Here is a 5,741-nt window from a genome sequence, read left to right as displayed (position 1 = left end):
TTTGTTTGTCTAATTGTTTCTTGCTGCTCTGGCACTATAATGATTCCTAGGGTTAGCAGTACTCAAAACTTGTCTGTTTTAATGTCTGAGTGAGTGACTGACTGAACGAGTGAATGAATGAATGAATGAATGAATGGATAGTGCAGCAGCTGGTACAGAGTCAGTGCTCAATAAAGGTTGTTTATTTAATATTATCCTCATCATGATGATCACCATGAGAAAGCTTGTTGTTAAGAACAGAGCCCTGCACACGTGTGGCATTCTCATTACTTCATTAGCTCCTCTCTAGGGGGATAACCAGCTGGGATGGCTTTGGGGCTCAGCATCCCCCCCAAGAGTCAGACTGGGAGACACAGGGGCCCGTGATGGGTGCAGGAAGTCTGGGCTGGCAGAGACCCAGTCTGGTGGCCAGATGGGAGGGCAGAAACTTCCTTGGGGGGAGATATTTGTGTTATTACAAGTGCTAAACTCAGAGAGGCAACAAATGCCCGCTCTCAGTGCACAGACACACACACACACCACCTCAGCCCCAACAGGGCCCTGCCAGGCAGATCCAGCAAATGAGGAACCTCTGGAGAATGGACTTGCAGGCGCCTCCCTGGGCACCGTCTGGAGCAGCCCTCACATCATTAATACCCCCTGCAGCTGAGCACATGCTTTTTATTGAGATGAGTATAAATAAACAGCAACAGGAGCCTTGAAAGAAATGACCCCCAAAGGAAACCTGATCCTCAGGCAATTAGAACGCTTCTGTTCAGCTAATTGCCGGCTGAAACAGTGATCTGGGTGCCAGTTCTCAAAAGGCGCCAGCGCTGGCCACCCCAGGCTGATGGCAGTCTCCCATACGGCCTGGCGCTGGGAGATGGCGCTCCAGCAGGTGTCCCGGAGGGTGTGGAGAGGAAATTTTACCCCTCCAGGGACAGTTAGCAAAGCCTGGAGACACTTTTTGATATTCCAACTGGTATTTAGTGGGTAGAGGCCAAGGATGCTGCTAAACATTCTGCAATGCACAGAACGGCCTCCACACCAGAGAACTGTCAGCTCAGAAGGTCAAGAGCGCTGAGGCTAAGAAACTCTCGTCCAGGGCGGGGAGAAACCTACAAGGGCAGAAGTTTCTAATGAGTTCCAAACACCCACTGCAGGCCAAACACTTTGTCAAACACAGATCACAGTCACTGAATCCTCAAAACATTATTGTGAGGTTTAATCACCATCCTCATTTTACAGTTAGGGAAACTGAAACTTAAAGTGGTTTTTAAAAGGGGGCAGCTTGCCCAAGATCACCATGCCGGTCAACACAGAGCCAGATCTCAAAGCTGAACTGATGCCACAAAGCCTGAGCTTTCCCCTCCAAGCTGGACCATCACTCACCGTTATAAAGCCCCACCCTATGCTGGTCACTCTGACATAAGCATCTTCTGGACCCTATGGGAAATGGGAAATGGTGGGAAAAGTGGGACCTTTGGCTTCCTGTGGACCTGAATTCAATGCCCTGCTCTGCCATTTTTACCTGCCACACAACAGGTTATGGGCATGCTAGTGAAACTCTCTAGGCCTCAGCTTCCTCATCTGTAAAATGGGTTGATAATGTGACCCATCAGAGGGTTTTCATGATATTTCACTTTGAACAGTGCCCAGAGCATCGAGGACCTCAACAAACAGTAGCTCTAAGTGTGATTGTTACTAATGAGTTTGAAATTCAGAGCCACAGAGGTGCTGACTTTCATTAGGGAAGTGGGGCCATGTGGGGCGAGTAGGAGGAACTGAGGGTGGAGGGTGAGAAGGGGAGGGGGTTTGGGGGGTGGTGGGGAGTCGTTCCTACGGCTGCCAGAACTCTTGCCTCTAACTCCCCTCTGTGCTCCTTCCTTTGGGGAAAGCCTTGTATTTGGTTTACTGGTGAAAGTAACAAAAAGTAATGATTCTCTGTCTCACCAAATACCCAAACCTATAAAGTTCCAAACAGGACAAACCCGGTCTAGAGAAGCAGGCTGATGTGAGGATGGGGGAACTTCCCTACAGCTTGCTAGGCCACCTGGCTTCGAACCTCTCCCACCCTGGCCTTCTCTCCACTGGAAGGGAAGAGAACTAACCTGTTCTTCACAACCTGTTCTGTGCAAGTGCTTTTGACACAGCTCTTCCAATTTTCCCAGAAGCACCAATGAAGTCCTGGCATTCCCATTTCACAGTTGGGGAAACTGAGGCCCAGGGAGGTTTATTAATTTTCCCAAATTGCATAGCTGGGAAATGGAGATCTGAGCCCTGACTCCAATGCTGGTGTCTTTAAACACTTCACCTCAAGCCCAGGGCGCTTATGCAAGATGGCGGCAAGACTGATGAGTCCACTAGGAGCTTCTCTCTAGCTCCTATTCCACTGGTATATGTTGGCCACAGTGAGCATATTCCCCAAGCCCCAGACCAGCCCCCTGGTCTGAAGAGATTAGTGTACTCAAAGGGCACAGGGGACTGAGAATCAAGACCCTCTAGAACAGCACCAAGAGAACTTTTTTGCAACGATGCAAATGTTCTATATCTATGTATCCGATATGGTCACCACCAGCCACAGGTGATGGTACATGTGAAATGTGGCTAGCGTAACTGCGGAACTCAATTTTCCATTTTATTTTATTTTAAGTAATTGAATGTTAAAGCTTAAATAGTCACAAATGGCCAGTGGCTTCCATACTGGACAGTGCAGAGAAAATGTAGGACTCTCAGTCTCTGAGCTTTGGGCCAACCATGTGCTTCTGAGAGCTCCCTTCCACAGGAGTTTCAGGTTTAAGATCCATTAGCCCGCAACTGCTCTGGGCACCTGGATGAGAAAGTCTCTTGGATGAGCTGACCTCATAAAGGATTGTCTCATTCATGTTTCCAGTCTACAGACACGTGCTGAGACCCTACTGTTTGTCAAGCCCAAACTGGGTATGGGTACCATCCCAACCCAGGAGGAGCTCTAGGGCTACTAGGAATAAAGAATAACAATAATCATGACATAATGATGATGATGATGATGAGGGTAGTGATGATGACGATGGTGATGATGATAATGGTGATGACTGTGATGGCGATGATTGTGATGATGGTGATGGTGATGATGGTGATGGTGATGGTGAATGATGATGCTATTGATGACAAAGGCAATATATATGTGGTAAGAATACGGACTTGGAGTCACTCTCTGGATTCAAATCCACATTCTACCATTTACTAGCTATGAGACCACGGGCAAGTCATTTGGCCTCTTTAACCCTCAGATCTCTTTTGAAAAATAACGTTAATAAAAGCATGTCTCCCTAAGGTGGTTGAGAGCATTAAATAAAATATATAATGTGCACAGCATAGCTTGACACATAGGGAGGACCAATTAAATGTTAGCTATTATTATTATTATGTATTATTATTATTATACACTACCACTGATTCAGGGCACACTAGTTCCCAAATTGTTTTACACAATCTCAATTAGTCTTCACACTGACTCTACTCTCCTTCCCACTTGACAGATAAGAAAACTGAGGCTGAGATAAATGTAAAGGATTTGCCCAGGTTCTTAGAGCAAGTGGCAGTGCTGTGATTTGAGCCCTGGTCTACATGTCTTCAAAACGTTTTAAGTTGCTTAATTGCCCAGGATGCTACAAATCAGAAACGTTAGGGGCTCTCAACATGGCACTTGCAGAAAGAGAGAAAGAGCTGTGTGACGTGGATAAGTCCCTTCACTTCTCAGATCCTCGGGTGCCTTGGCCGTGAAACACTGTACAGATGTTACACAATCACACGGGTGAGTAAATAAGACAGCCCGTGTAAAAAGCGTTTCATGGAGCTTTCGCACATGGAACACTCATTAACGGCTCACTTTATCAACTAGCATTGAATCACTGAGCGTAAGCCTGGCACACAGGCTATGAATGCTGCCCCCTGACCTTTTCTCCATGCCCCCAGCCCCTTTAACGACACAGCACTAATCTCCAAACTGTTTTATCTCAGTGGGACAAAGCCAAGCGTTATTTCCCCACGTGGCTTTGGACTGCCTGGCAAGGCACAGTGCGGAGGGAAGCAGCTCCAGGCAGCAGTTCTCTGCAGGGCCGCGCCTCCGCCGCAGACCCTCCCCGGGGCTGGGGGTGACCCGCCGCCCCTGATCGTCACCCTGGGAAATCGAAGCGCAGAGGCGCTGTGAGAAACCCTGAAATGACTAAGAATCAGCTGGGGTCAGAACCACCGGGGGAAGGGAGAGGGTATTTATAAACCGGGCGTCAGTGACTGAGCCCTCGGGAACCCGAGAGGGGAGCAGGCTCCCCGCCCCGCAGGGAAACCAAAGAGGAAAAACACCAACACGCTCCGAGCTTGGGCCCCGGTCAAAAGCCACAGAGGGTGCATCCAAGTCCCCTTCTAAATTTAGAACATTCAGCCAAACCAGTTCTCCGGCTCACCCAGCATCTCCCCCCTTGGCTGGACCGGGACGTTCTTCCAAGAGCCAACCACACAGATGGGAGCCCAGATCCCAACCCACTTTGTCTCCGTTTTTGTTCCCATCGCACCGACAGCCAGGACCCCTGGGGCCTTTCTCACACCTGAGACAGCGAGTTCAGATGTTCTTGCTGGCTGCTGACGCCAACCAGCTGCAGATCCTCAGACAAGCATCTCAAGCTTCCCACGTCTCAGATGTTCATCTATAGCATGAGTGAACCTAACCCAGTGGCATATGGTGGGCACCCAACCCCTGTGGCTGGACCGAGATGGAAACTGGAACCTGAAAGTCCCTGCTCTGAGTCTCTCTTTCCTTCTCTTTGACAAAGTTCAATACATTTACTTAAATATTACCTGGGTGTTCCAGGCTCTATTTTTAGGCCAGGGATAAAAACAGGGGTCATGGTAATTGCAATCAAAATGTATTTCTCTATCCTTGACCCTCATCTACCATTGAGTGGCATCTAGCCCATCTTTAAAGGCCTCCTGTTATTCTAGTACCACTACCTCCACTGATAACTGCAATAATAATAATAATAACAACAATAACCATAGCAACTAGCAGCTACTGAGGACTTACGGTGTACAGACATTGGGTAATTTTACATAATTTAATTCAATTATTTATAGCACATATATCTACCTATCTCAGAAACAAGGTTCATTTGACCCAACAATTTAAATTATACAACAGCAATACCAGGGACTGGCCCAGCGGTCCAGTGGTTAGGACTCCATGCTTTCCCTGCCAAGGGCCCGGGTTCGATCCCTGGTGGGGGAACTAAGATCCCACAGCCACGAGACGTGGCGAAAAAAAATAAAAATAAATTTAAAAACCAGCAATATCGATAACAATGCTCTTCTTATTCTCTCATGTAATCCTCACGTTGGCCCTATGACACGCGATCTGACCTCCCTGATTGAGTCCACAAGGGCGTCGTACATAAACTCAAGAACACGCCCCTCTCGTGCACCCCATGGAATCTGTCTGCCACGTACCCCTCCTGGCCAGCTCGGGCTCCACCTCTCTATGGGAGGGTCACTGCTGTCCCCAAAGCGCCATCGCCCTGCACTATGCCCTCTAGCATGACGTCATGCTGTGCTCCAACAGCCACCCCCAACTGGGAAAGTACCTGTCCCCATTTGTGCTACATCCTGTTTCCCTGGTTACGAAACCCCACAGCTGTGGGCGCTCAATGCCTCACCACGTTTTGATGGGTAGCAGGCCTCTGATTTTGTGCTCAGGCTTTATGGTAGCTGCCTTGCCCTCAGGAGTTCAG

The sequence above is a fragment of the Lipotes vexillifer genome, unplaced genomic scaffold, assembly GCF_000442215.2.
Source record: "Lipotes vexillifer unplaced genomic scaffold, Lipotes_vexillifer_v1.1 scaffold443, whole genome shotgun sequence".
Classification (NCBI taxonomy): domain Eukaryota; kingdom Metazoa; phylum Chordata; class Mammalia; order Artiodactyla; family Lipotidae; genus Lipotes; species Lipotes vexillifer.
This window is presented reverse-complemented; position numbering follows the sequence as displayed.